Source organism: Triticum dicoccoides, chromosome 4A, assembly GCF_002162155.2.
Source record: "Triticum dicoccoides isolate Atlit2015 ecotype Zavitan chromosome 4A, WEW_v2.0, whole genome shotgun sequence".
In the NCBI taxonomy this organism is placed as follows: domain Eukaryota; kingdom Viridiplantae; phylum Streptophyta; class Magnoliopsida; order Poales; family Poaceae; genus Triticum; species Triticum dicoccoides.
The window spans coordinates 620,266,235-620,280,401 of NC_041386.1; the positions used below are offsets into that span (position 1 = coordinate 620,266,235).

Here is a 14,167-nt window from a genome sequence, read left to right on the forward strand (position 1 = left end):
CCAATGCGGTCGACAACCCAGGAAGTTTTCACACAGATACACAAAGGCGGCGAGGTAGGCGATGGAACTGGGAGTAAAATGGTGGAGTTGCGCCCCAAAGAAGTTCAGAAACCCCCGGAAGAAAAGACTCGGCGGCAAAGAGAATCCACGATCTACATGAGTGGCAAGGAGAACGCACTCACCCTCCAGTGGCTGCGGTTGCCACTCGGTCGCCGGAAGCCTTGCTGACCCGTGAGGGATTAACCCCTCATTGGCCAGGTCGTTGAGATCCGCCTGGGTGATGGTCGAGCGGATCCAGTCCCCTTGGACCCAACCTTACGGCAGGCGAGACCTCGACGAAGATCCACCCCGGCTGGTAGCTCTCCCTTCGCTTTCGCCATCGCCGTCGCCTTCTTCACTCGCTCCAAGGCCACCGTCTTCTCCTTCACCATCATCACCGGCGAATTGCGTGAGGAGTGGATGGGCGAAGGCAAAGGTGGGCGCGGTAGGCGGGGATGAAGAGGGCGGAAAGGGGAATGGGGAGGCACTGTTCAAAAACCCTCGCCCGGCGCATTATATAGGGACGCTTCCGAGTGGCTGACAAGTAGGCCCGGGCGGACCTGTCAAATCCCGAAACAGTCGCGCGCACACGATACATGGCGAAAAAGGCGGCACGGAAATCGAGGCGTCTACACCTTATCTCGTCCGAGTACCGCGGTCTGCCCCGCTTCGCGCGCTTCCCAAAATTTGGATCCCACAAAATCCGCTAATAGCAGATTAACCTGTCAGACGGTAGATTTCCTGCGATCCGTCGCTCGGAAGTTCACCAGGTTCAGAAGTTCACTCGACAGAGGAAAAGAATGGATCAAGGCGACTCAAAGAAAAGTTGATGCCATCGCTAAAAAAGTCATTGATCCAGAATATGACATACTCAGAACACGTGAAATAGGTCGGAAAAAATTATCAACTCCTTCCTCACTCAAACCTCGATCCATTCGGGGGCTAATGATGAAGTCATGTACCGAGGGTAGGGTCATGAACCTATCTAGGATACCCTACCCAAGGACATCCTTAGAAGAAGCTACCTTCCAGTCGACCAAGTGGGACTCCACTCGACGAACTCAAGGACACTCGACGATGAAGATAGCCACTCGACCATGAAGCTAACCACTCGACAACCAGGAGACCTAAAGTCACTCAGCACGCAACGGCCTGTCATAAGTAGCTTCAATAGTCTTCATGGCACTTTATGTGGGCGTTACCAGTAACCCCCTGTCTTAATGTACTTTAAACCCTGCATAACTGAGGGCCGGAGGGGTCTGGCAAACTCTATATAAGCCACCCCCCTCCTCAGTGTAAAGGGTTCGCACCCCTGTAACTCATACGCATATAATCCAGTCGACCGCCTCCGGGCTCCGACACGTAGGGCTATTACTTTCTCCGAGAAGGGCCTGAACTCGTAAATCCCTTGCGTATACAACTACTCCATAGCTAGGATCTTGCCTCTCCATGCCTACCCCCCATTCTACTGTCAGACTTAGAACCACGACAGCCGCCGAGTGTGCTCGGCACGGTCCATGTGGGTGATGAGACGAGGCGGAGGGGCGACGCGCTGCGCCTGCTCGCGGGTGAAGACGTCCCAGAAGTTCATCTGCGACCGGGGCCTCTCCAAGCGCCACGCAGCCACGTCGTACGCACGGGCCGCCTCGTGTGCGCTCCGGAACAACCCGAGGCCGAGCCGGACGTCGCCGGACTGGATCTCGGCGGAGTACCAGCCGTTGGGGCGCTCGCGGACGCCGCGGTAGCCCGAAGAACCCCGGCGGCGCGGCGGCATGGTGGCGCGGTGGTGGTGGGGAAAGTGGTGAAGCGGCGAGGTGGCGAGGGGAGGGCGCGTGGTTGTGTTCTGTGCGCGTGACGAGCGCGGGATTTTGTAGGCGCGCGCGAAGTGGCACGCCAAATCTACCGCACCGCGGGCCGCTTTCTCCCGCGCGCGGGGGCTAAGTTCCCGCCACCGCTGTAGCACGCGAAACCAGCCGGCGCGCGCTAAAACCCAACTTTACCGCGCGGGCGCGCCTTTTGCCGCGCCCGTTGGAGATGCTCTAAATACCAACTTCCCTGACTTACTTGCTGAGATTGACGCCTCCACCCCTCGCTACCGCCACATTCGTTGGTTGTGCGTCAGGGTTCTCGCCTGGACGCTTTCGACCATCCACAATAAGCTTGTCATTCAAAAAGTGCCTCTTCGACGTGCGATTGATGTTGTCTTCAAAATGTGTGGTTTCTTGCAGCTATGGCGGCCGCTTAGCCGCCCCCAGGACCGGGACGTCATCAACACCATCCTCGCCGACCTTCGCTCGATGGCTGTCCGCATGGCACCCCCGCTGCCGCCCTTTCCTCCGGAGCCCGATTAGCGCTCGGGCTGCTGGCCATGAGTGTGTTGTGTTTTCTGTTTTCAGGGCTTGTTGAGCTATGCCCTCAGCAGTAACCCTTTGATGTACTTGTGCTTGTCTGAGACTTATGAATGTGCGTGTGTGTTTGTACCTTGTTGGATGTTGGCTTGGACGGTTTGCTTTATAATATAAAATGGGGCGAAAGCCTTTTTCGGTAAATATAGTTTCACGAATTCAGAGCTTGGTGCTAATAGAATGTGAGCATAAAAGAGAAGTCTGTGTGATGACTTTCTCAACTTTCAACCGCAAAAAAAAAAGACTTTCTCAACTTTGGCATTCCTTGCATTGCCGTGCCAACATCAACCAAAAAGAAATTTCTTTCACCAACTTATACATTTTTCTCACCTTGTATCGACTATTCGACTTGGAGATTTCGGTGAGCATCAATCTCGTGTGAGATTTTGTGTTTAGTTCAAAAAAAGAAGGATAAACCAAAGGCCTTAAAAATGGCTGATTTTAAAAAAAATCAGATGAATTAACCAAATAAATTTGAATTTTTAGTTCAAATTCGTTCGAATTTAGATAAAGTCCAACTATAATCCCGCAGGGGGCATGCACAAGTGTGGGCGTGGGATCCTACTGGCACACAAGCGCTCATATACACGCGCATAGCATCAGGATTTGAACCCTGGTGGGTTAGGGATACCACTGTCCACCTAACCATCTCAACCATAGGTTGGTTCGCGACACGTGGCAACCTTTAGGGTGTTATCTTTTATTTATCTTTTTTTTGTTTTTCATTTCCTGTTTTTCTCGTTCGGGCTTTCACTAGTTTTTTCTTTCAGTTTCTCCTTTTCTCTTGGGATTTTTTTTTGGCACTGTCAAGTTTATACATAGTTACTACTCCACATTGGAAGTACAACGGAGAGTGCAAATACGTTACACACGGGATTACACTCCACATTGGGAGTACAAATGCACTAGACTGAGGAGTCAGGTTGCACGGCCGCACAGGAAGACAGGAAGAACATGTTTACTACCGTCCGGAATACAAGTTGACTCGGGAAAAAGAAAGTCATTGAAATCTATTTTTTCGACAATCTCAAGTTTATACATAGTTTTTTTTTTTTGCGGATCAAGTTTATACATACTCCCTCCGTCCGGAAATACTTGTCATCAAAATGAATAGAAGGGGATGTATCTAGATGTATATTAGTTTTAGATACATTCACTTTATCCATTTTGATGACAAGTATTTTCGGAAGGAGGGAGTAGTTACTACAGCGGAGAGTACAAATATGTTACACACGGGATTGCACTCCACATTTGTAGTAAATATACATTACACTGAGGAGTCAGGTTGCACGGCTGCACGAGAAGACAGGAAGAACATGTTTACTAGCGTCCGAAATACAAGTTGATTTGGGAAAAAGAAAGTCATCGAAATCTATTACCATGGTACCTTGTTTTGAAGATATCGGCGCAGGGAACATAACGGTTCATCATTTGAACGCTCAGATCACAAGATATTCTAGTTTGAAATTTATATCTTGCAGAAAAAAAACATGTTCATCAACCTCTCATCGTGATCCATGGCAAAAATCCACAAAAACTCTCGGTTAACGACAATGGGTTGCATCACATGTCATCAACCAAAACTGTTGGAGATAACCTTTGTGAAGGATAACCTCTAGTTAGTTATTTCCACATAACTAAGACAAGAATACAAGGGTCGGCGTTTTGGGGAATGTTTCTGCTTTTTGTACATCTTTCTTTTGCGAGTACATAGAGAGTTATGGGTGGGCTTGGTTCGCTCGTGGGTTGTTCTAAAATTTTCTACACGTCAAGCTAATTTTGGCCGCGACATGATTATCTCAAGGGGGGCAAATTCTATTTGCCGCTTATCGCAACAAAAAAAATCTACCAATCACACAGGTTTCGTTAGGCGAGCGACTAATTTGATCGGCCCATTTAGCTAGTTAGCGGGAAGATTTTGACTGTAAATTTTCCATGTTTTAGGAACCCTCTAGAATTGTCTTACTTTCTCTTTCTTTTCTCTACCCAAGTTTACCTTTTTCTTCTTATTTTCCCATTTTCTTTACTTTTTTGTTTCCTTTTATTTTCAAAAAAAGGTTCTCAAATTCTAAAAAAATTGTGCACTTTTAATTCATGATTGTTAATTAAATGCATTTAATTACTTGATTTGGAGAACATTTTATTGTATTCTAGAATATTGGTAATTAGAGAACATCTTTCAAATTGTGAGATTTGTTTTTTAAATGAGCACATATGTACTCCAGAACATTTTATAATTTAAGAACATATTTTTCAAAAAAACAATAATACCAGAAAACATTTTTTAAGTTCGCGAACATTTTGTCTTAATTGTTTTATATGTAAGAGGTGTAACTGTCTATTGTTCTTTCAAAGCCAGCTAGAAAAATCCATGGTGGGGAAGTTGTTGGATGCGGCGGCCGTGCCTGGGCGGTGTCGTACGACCGGGAATGGACGGCGGCGGCTAGGGCAGCGAGAAGTGGGAAACGAGTGAGGAGGGGAGGCAGGCCATGAAGAGAACAAGGACGGGCGTCACGCGCGTCCGCTTCTTATCGGTGCGGCAAAACCAACTCAAATTTGGGCCGTAAGTGGGACGGCCCGTATACACTACATCAGATTACCCTCCTCCCCCTCTGCACATCACTCTGCTTCGAGTTCGACCACGACTAGACAGTCGGCCATGCTTCTTCCTCCCAGCAGCAGCAGCACACCACCACCTCCTCCCGTTCTACGCTCACCGCGCGCGCCTCGCTCTCTACGCACGGTAACCTCCTCTCCTGCACCTCCTCCTCGCCTTACTCGATCCGCAATGGTGTTAGTCTCATCGCCTTCTACTCCAGTGCACACAACCTGTTCGTCGAATTGCTTGCTATAGTCCGGCTGGCCAACACAACACTAGTTTTTCCTCGTGACATTCACTGCATCCGCCAGGCACTACATCTATCAGGGAACAGTGCATCCATGAACTACGGGACGCGCTAGCGGACGGCTGCTCCGGCACGACGCTCCACCGGTGGCCGGTGCAGCCGGCGACGACGTGCTGCCACAGTGGGGCACGAGGGGCTCGATGCGCTTACGGGGCTTGGGAGAGGGCGGGCCTTCGAGGCGCGACGAACGGGGATGGGAGGCGAAGGTTGGCCGCAAGCCCGCACCGCTTGAGCATGACCGCGTGGGAGGTGGTCGGCTCTGTTCTAGTGTGCTCCTACTGATGGATGTGTTACTTTTTTTTAGGACACTGCTTAACTGAAGATGCTTTCTAGTTTGCGTTGTCCGACATTGTTCGTGATTACAACATAGATTACCTACTTTGCAATCTTTGATCGATCATGCTAACGAGTCAAGTGTATGTTCATCTCCACCTTCTTCCATCTCATGTGCCAATCCAAAGTTTCTTTAGTCTCGCAGGAATCACCCAGCGGACATGTCATGTCATAGCACATTGTGACACTTCATGGAACAAGCCAAGAATATCTGAAACTGAGGCTACACTTGCTGAACCTTCAGGAGCTTCCCAATATGGTTTTGCCCCTCTGGTTCAGGCACTGGAATCAACTGCAGCCGAAGACATGTCCTGCTTTCACTTCCCTGGACACAACCAAGGGAAAGCTGCTCCGCCTTTGCTGTCGAACCTTATTGGTGTGGAGACGTTTTCGCACGACTTGCCCGCGCTACCTGAGCTCGACGACCTCTTCTACCCTAAGGGTGTGATCTTGGATGCGCAGAACAGGGCAGCTCAACTGTTTGGATCCTCTAAAAGGTGCTTCCTGGTCAACGGGAGTACGTACCTGCGGAATCCAGGCCGTGGTGATGGCCACCTGCTGCCCCGGTGACTACATCGTTGTGCCTCTAAACTGTTACATTTCAGTGATCTCTGGCCTGATTCTTTTTTTTTAGAACGAAGGCTCGAGGAGAGCCCGGCTTTGAATTAACAAAGCCATCAACCGGTCAGGATTACAAGATCACCAACTAACAAGGAAAGCAAAAAGAGAAACAAGCGGCTGATACAGGGAGCAAAGCGAAACAGACTCAAAGGCAGCAGCGATAGCAAGACACGCCATGCTGCCGCCAACACCCTGCAGGACGGCCTACACCAACCGGACAGGCTACGGACTTGAGAGGATGCATCACCGTGCAAGCTTCGTGATCGTAGCCAAACTCTAAGACAGCACTGACACTCCTCTGGAACTGCCACTGCAAAGGGCCCCTGCCCTCTCATCCGGCTCGAAGGATGCCGCACCGGCAGGCGGCAGCTCGGTTCACCCTTGAACCCAGGGGAAGACGTCCAAGCTGCGTATGAAGAAAGAACTAGGAGCAGACCTGCTAGCACAGATCATAACCTTCCGAGCACCGTCGTCGTACGCGGTTAAGCCACACCGAAGGGCAAAAGCTGTCGGCCACAGTCGCAGCAACAAGGGCAACAGCGATGAGCCACCGAAGAAGAGGCATTGAAGCGCCGAGCCAAGCTGCCTGCCCGGTGATGTGCCCAAGTGTATAGTACTCAGTTCTATGTGAGACATTGCTTGTGGTGTTACGCCGCCACTGAAGGAACTCCAGAAGGATGGGAAGAAAGTAGGTGCTGTTCTTGTTACTTCACCGACCTACCACGGCATATACAGCGATGTGCAAGGTTTTTTTTTCGAAAAGGGGGACTCCCCGACCTCTGCATCAGAACGATGCATACGGCCACTTAAATAAATAAAATAGATTCAACAATGCCATAGAGTCTTGAAACAAAATAAAGGCGAGCTCACATAGAGCCTCGACGCCAAAACAATAAAAGGCCATAAAGCCACAACCGACTAGCAAAATAAAGATAGGAAAACTAATTGCCTGTCCTATTACATGACCACCATCCAAACCGGTTGAAGATATCCCGCGCTACCATCTCCCACCGAACAGATCCAGTAACCAAACGCTCACTGGCCTCCGTCGGAGTGAGTAAGGACCACATGCGGATCAGCGCCGTAGCACGGAATACAACCTGCAAAAAATGAATAGTAGTTATTCTGTTAAAAGCCAAATCATTTCTGCAGTTCCAAATTGCCCATAACAACGCACAAACTCCTACTCGAATATGTCTAGCTGTATCGGACTCTATCCCATCCAGCCACGTTCCAAATAACGACCCGACCGAACTCGGAGGAGTAATGTTAAAGGCAATTTGCACGGTGAGCCACAGAATTCTCGCCAACAGACACTCAAAGAAGAGATGCTTAATGGTCTCGTCCTGATCACAGAAACTATAACTAGTAGATACTGTCCAATTGCGCTTAACCAAGTTGTCCTTTGTTAAAATAACCTGTTTATGGACAAACCACATAAACACTTTAATTTTCAAAGGAACTTTTACTTTCCAAACATGTTTGGAACTAGGAATGACAGTCGAGTTAATAGCATCGATGTACATCGACTTAACACTAAATTGTCCAGACCTAGTAAGTTTCCAACACAACTGATCGGGCTGATGAGCTAGCTGGACTTCCATCAGTCTACGCACCAGATGAAGCCAAGCTTCCCATCTATCACCAACAAGCACCCTCCGAAACTGAATATTAAGGGGAATGGACTGCATAATCGTTGCCACTAGCGCATCATGTTGCTGGACAATACGATACAGGGTTGGGTACTGTAGTGCCAATGGTGTATCACCCAGCCAAGTATCCTCCCAGAACCGTGTATCATTGCCATCACCGACAATAAACTTTGTTCTATTAAAGAAGGCTGCCTTAACTCTCATAAGCCCCTTCCAAAACGGCGAATCAGTTGGTCTCACTGTTACCTGTGACAAAGTTTTGGAATGCAGATACTTGTTGCGGAGAATCTGCGCCCAAGTTGCGTCAGTCTAAACTGAAAGCTTATACAGCCACTTACTAAGCAGGCATCTGTTCTTGACCTCAAGATTCTCGATACCCAAAACCCCTTGGTCCTTTGGTCGAAAAATAACATCCCACTTGGCGAATCTATACTTTCTCTTAAGTTCATCACTCTGTCAAAAAAATCTTGATCGGTAGAAGTCCAGCCTTTTTCTAACCCCCACTGGAACCTCAAAGAAAGATAGTAGGAACATCGGCATACTCGTAAGCACCGAATTAATAAGAATTAACCGGCCTCCAAATGACATAAGTTTGCCCTTCCAGGAACTAACTTTCTTTTCAAACCGATCTTCGATGCATTTCCACTCTTTGTTCGTTAGCTTACGATGGTGAATGGGTATACCTAGGTAAGTAAAAGGTAAAGCCCCTAATTCACATCCAAACAATTGCCTATAAGCCTCTTGTTCCTCCTTGGCTCTATCAAAGCAGAACAACTCGCTTTTATGAAAGTTAATCTTTAACCCGGTCAATTGTTCAAATAAGCATAACACCAGCTTTATATTTCTCGATTTTGCCAGGTCATGCTCCATAAAGATGATTGTATCATCAGCATACTACAGAATGGACACACCCCCATCAACTAGGTTGGGCACCAAGCCACCCACCTGACCGGCCTCCTTTGCCCTACCTATGAGAATTGCCAACATGTCAACCACAATGTTGAACAAAATAGGGGACATTGGATCTCCTTGCCTCGGGCCTTTGTGTGTCTGGAAATAATGCCCTATAGCATCATTTACTTTAATTCCAACACTCCTTTTTGCGTAAAGGATTCTACCTGGCGTCGCCAAGCCTCATCAAAACCCTTCATACGCAAGGCCTGTTGAAGGAATGGCCATTTGACTTTGTCGTACGCTTTTTTGAAATCCACTTTGAAAACAACCCCATCCAGCATTTTCGTGTTGATTTCATGGAGCGTTTCATGAAGGACCACTACCCCCTCAAGGATATTCCTGTCCAGCATGAAAGCAGTTTGGGTAGGCTGCACAACAGCATGCGCGATCTGTGTGAGCCTATTGGTCCCGACCTTGGTAAAATTTTTGAAACTAACATTAAGAAGACAGATTGGCCTGAATTGCTCAATTCTCACAGCCTCTGTTTTCTTAGGAAGAAGGGTGATCGTTCCAAAATTGAGCTGAAAAAGATGAAGTTGTCCAGCAAACAGATCACTGAACAAAGGCAACAAAACCCCTTAAATGATATGCCAGCATTTCTTATAAAACTCCGCTGGAAATCCATCGGGGCCCGGCGCCTTGTTATTTTTCATTTGCGAAATGGCCTCCAGCACCTCTTTCTCGGAGAAAGGGGCCGCAAGAATATCATTCTCCACCGCTGTGAGTTGAGGAACATCCTTAACCCTGGACTCATCCAGTGACACACAGTTCTCTTCTGGAGGGCCAAACAGCTGCTTATAGTACTCGGTAATGTACAATTTTAGGTTTTCATGTCCTACAATTGTACCCTCATCTTGCTCAAGTTGAAAGATCCTCTTCTTTCGATGCTTACATTAGCGATCATGTGAAAGAATTGAGTGTTCGCGTCCCCCTGGACTACTCGCCAGACCTTGGCCCGCAACGCCCACTTCAACTCTTCTTCCCTAAGAAGTTCTTTCAGCCTCAATTCTGCATCAAGCTTGGCATGAAGCTCCGCAGCCGATAGCATCATGGTTTCTGCTTTTACATCCAGGGACTGAATAAGGGAAAGGAGCCTTTCCTTTTCGACCTTATAAATCCCGCTAAGATGCTTAGCCCACCCACGCAGGAAACTCCTCAAATGCCTAATCTTATTCTGTCAGCGCTGAAGCGCAGTCTTCCCTTCTGAATCCTTAGCCCACTCTCTGGCCACGAGATCAAGGAAGCCTTCTCGTTCAAACCAAGCCATCTCAAAGGAGAACACATTTTTGTTCCCCAGGTGGGTGGGCTCACCAGAGTTCACCAATAATGGCGTGCGGTCAGAAATACGACGGGACAAGGCCTGGATTGTTACTAGAGGGAACTTATGTTCCCAATCGACACTGGCCAACACTTGATCCAACTTCTCATATGTCGGATTTGGCAGCGCGTTAGCCCAGGTAAATTTTCTACCCGAGAGCTCAATTTCTCTCAGGTCCAAACTTTCAATGATAGTATTGAACATGAACGACCATCTGCGGTCAAAGTTATCATTGTTCTTATCCTCACGCCTTCTAATTATATTGAAATCACCCCCCACCAGGATAGGCAACTGCTCGGAACCACAAATCCGAACGAGATCAGCCATGAACTCGGGCTTGAGCTCGGGCTGCGCAGCACCATATATCGCAACCAGAGTCCAATTAAACCCATCTTCCTTCGACCGCACCCGAAACTTGACTGCAAAGTCACCCATAACCACACTGCGAACCTCAACCTCTTCACACCTAACGCCGAGTAAGATTCCACCCGATCTCCCTCTCAGCGGCAAGCAATGCCAATCAAAATCTATACCCCCCGATAAAGTATTTAGAAATTGAGGCGCAAAGTTATCTCTACCCGTCTCCGATAGAGCGATAAAATCTAAACGATGCTCGACAGACGCCTCAGCAAGAAACCTTCTTTTAGCCAAGTCCTTTAGACCTCTGCTATTCCAAAAGATTCCTTTCATAGTTCATCATGGAAATTTTTTGTCGTACGAATCCTAGCACTCCTACGCACTGCGGACACCGGGTACACCTTCCGTTTCCACTTGCGCTTGGGGACAGTTTGACGCTGCAACTGGTCCTCACAACCAGTCTCAGAGGGGCTAGCCAAAACTATCTCAGTAGAATCATCCTCTACATCCGCCTCAGTAATAGGTTGCATAAGATCTGCACAGAAATTGTTGAGCACCCTGACCCCGAGCGCATCAACCTCAGAATCACTCATGGGTTTAACAGCCGCAATATTACGAATCATCTCTAAGGCTCGCTCAGCCTCTAGATCCAGAAGATCATTAACAGAATTAGAGATTTCAGTGTCATTACTACCAAGCGAAACTCCTAATTGATTTGCATTTTCAACAATCTCATCATTTGAAAAATGCAGAATGGATTTAGAAGTATTGACCGACATACCAGTAGTGACCTCCACGTCACGAAGTTTGGCCGCCCTCATGGCGCACCGCTGCTGAATGTCGTCCACATCCGGCTATGCCTGGAGACGGCCACTCACCCGGCGCCCCTCAGACATCGGATCCTGAATTCCTCCAAACGCAATGACCTCCTCCCGAGAGATCGCGGTCGGGGTCCGGCCTCCTGCCTCACCCCAACCAGCTGGCCGATCCATCTGCACGGGCTCACCCACAGCCTCGCCAGAGAGTGGACAGGCACTCACCAAGATCTCAGACTCCTGGCGCGCCCCGCAGGACGGGGCCGGCAGGGAGGGTGGTGGAGGCAGTACAAGGGCCGCATGCCCTCGCTCCCCACCCAGCACCAGAGAAGCCAACCCCACAGGCGCCATAGGAGGAGAAGGCTCCGAGGCCACATGCCCTGACCCCTCTCCCGAAGGCAGAGCCACCACCAACCGAAAGGTAGACGCGACGTGAGAGGAGGTATCCGAGGCCCCCTGCCCCAGACCCCCTCCCAACGAAGAAAAGGACACGGGAGCCACCTGCCCCGAATCCCCTTCCTCAGCAGTAGGAGAGCAACCCGAGGCCGCCTGCCCCAGGGCTCCACCCGACAAGCCAGGCACGACAAGCTGTGTCACCTCCTGAGGAGGTACCGTGTGCTGAGCACGAGAGGGAGTGGCCACCTGCTGACTCACCTCCTCCTCCCCCCAGATCGAGATCGATGAAACCCCAAGATCCCCAGGAATGGTATCCACAGCACCCTCAAACCCCAAAGCAGGCAACTCGAGCTCAAAAGCCTCCTCAGACTCGACCCAATCACTCCACAGCCTCAGAGGTGCAGAAGAGGGCTCGAAAGACCCAAATCTCAGAGTCGTTGAAGGCACCGAGGAGGGTGGGGCTGCTCCATCCCCGGTCGTCGCGATCTCGGACCTCGGCCCCTTGGACAGCTGTCGTCCAGAGTCCTCGACCGGCGGCTCCTGTGCTCCCGCGTTGCCATCACCCTCGTGCATATCCATGTCAGACTCATGAGCCAGCACAAGCAGAAGGCTCTCATCCTCAAACTCAATAACCAGATTATAAATCATGCCTCGATAAGCCCACTTAACCACATCCGGCACATACTCAATGTTCAAAATACTAACCAGAACCCGAGCAATCCCGTGAGCTCTGGTGAACTCCATGTCCACACGCTCAGGCTTCCCCACTAAAATGCCCATGCTGGCCACAACCCGAGCATCCTGCAACGGCTTGGAGGGAGCCCCGGAAAATCACAACCACGCCTGAGTAAGCGGCTTGCCCTGAGGCTCAACATGCTTCCATACCTGAAACTCAAGGATACCATCCGTTCCCGGCACCTTACACATCCCAAAACTCAACAACCTCTGCAAATCCTCCACGGAAGGAAACTCAACTCTGAACATCTTATCAGCGAGACTGACAAGGTCCCACTTGAAATCCCCAAGGGCCAACTCTCGGAGCCTCTGCACGATCTGTGTCTCAGACACCTCCCCTCTGGTGACCTTGACAATCCCCGTGGTCATACTCGTGGACTCATCAGAAACCTCTCGCTCATTCGGAGATTTGAAAAAATTTAGCTCAGCACAGTAAACTCCATACATCATGAGTGACGGTGCCTGATCTCGCAGTAACGGACACTCCCCAGAGTCGTGTGCCAGTTTACCGCAGGTATCACATAACAGAGCCACACACTCCGCAATGAAGTGACCCTTGTCGCCGCAGCGATAACAAAGCATCTTTTCCTTTCTGTGCGCCCACTTGGACGCCCTATCAGCCTCAGCCCTATCTGTCAACTCCGCAGACACATCGGTCATAACCTCGTTCTCAGGAACCTGAACAGTAGCAAGAGCCTTCACCACCTCCATAGCGTGACCGGTCAGTACAGGCTCCTCGACAGTCCCGTCAACTGTCATCTGGTCGACAACAACATATTTTTCTGGTGGTTCTGAGTTCAGGTGTCAAGCAAAAACCAAAAGGAAATTTTTTTTCAACAACTTATATATGTCTCTCACCGTTGTATCAACTTGGAAATCCCGGTGTACATCAATCTCGAGCAAGATTTTGGATTTCGTATGGTACAATAAAATCAAAGGCCTCAGAAATGGCGGATTTTTGAAAATTCAGATGAATTAGCCAAATAAAATTTGATTTTTCATGAAATTCCACTGTTTTTATCTAACTTTTTTTTTTACTTTTTGGTTATTTTTTTCTGTTTCTATTTCTCTTTCCTTTTTCCTCTTTTCATTTTTTTCCATTTTTTTTTCCTTTTGTTTTCCACTGAAAATCCCCAGGGGCCAACTCTCGGAGCCTCTGCACGATCTGTGTCTCAGACACCTCCCCTTTGGTGACCTTGACAATCCCCGTGGTCATACTCGTGGACTCATCAGAAACCTCTCGCTCATTCGGAGATTCGAAAAAAATTAGCTCAGCATAGTAAACTCCATACATCATGAGTGACGGTGCCTGATCTCGCAGTAACGGACACTCCCCAGAGTCGTGTGCCAGTTTACCGCAGGTATCACATAAGAGAGCCACACACTCCGCAATGAAGTGGCCCTTGTCGCCGCAACGATAACAAAGCATCTTTTCCTTTTTGCGCGCCCACTTGGACGCCCTATCAGCCTCAGCCCTATCTGTCAACTCCGCAGACACATCGTCATAACCTCGTTCTCACGAACCTAAACAGTAGCAAGAGCCGCCACCACCTCTATAGCATGACCGGTCAGTACAGGCTCCTCGACAGTCCCGTCAATTGTCATCTGGTCGACAACAACAGGTGGTGGCGGAGGA

The 14,167-nt window shown here is 49.1% G+C and overlaps 1 pseudogene; it reads left to right on the forward strand.

Annotated features, from left to right (window-relative positions):
• Nucleotides 1-5,097: 5,097 nt before the first annotated feature.
• The window catches only part of LOC119289412, a 25,692-nt pseudogene continuing 16,622 nt past the window's right edge, over nucleotides 5,098-14,167 (forward strand).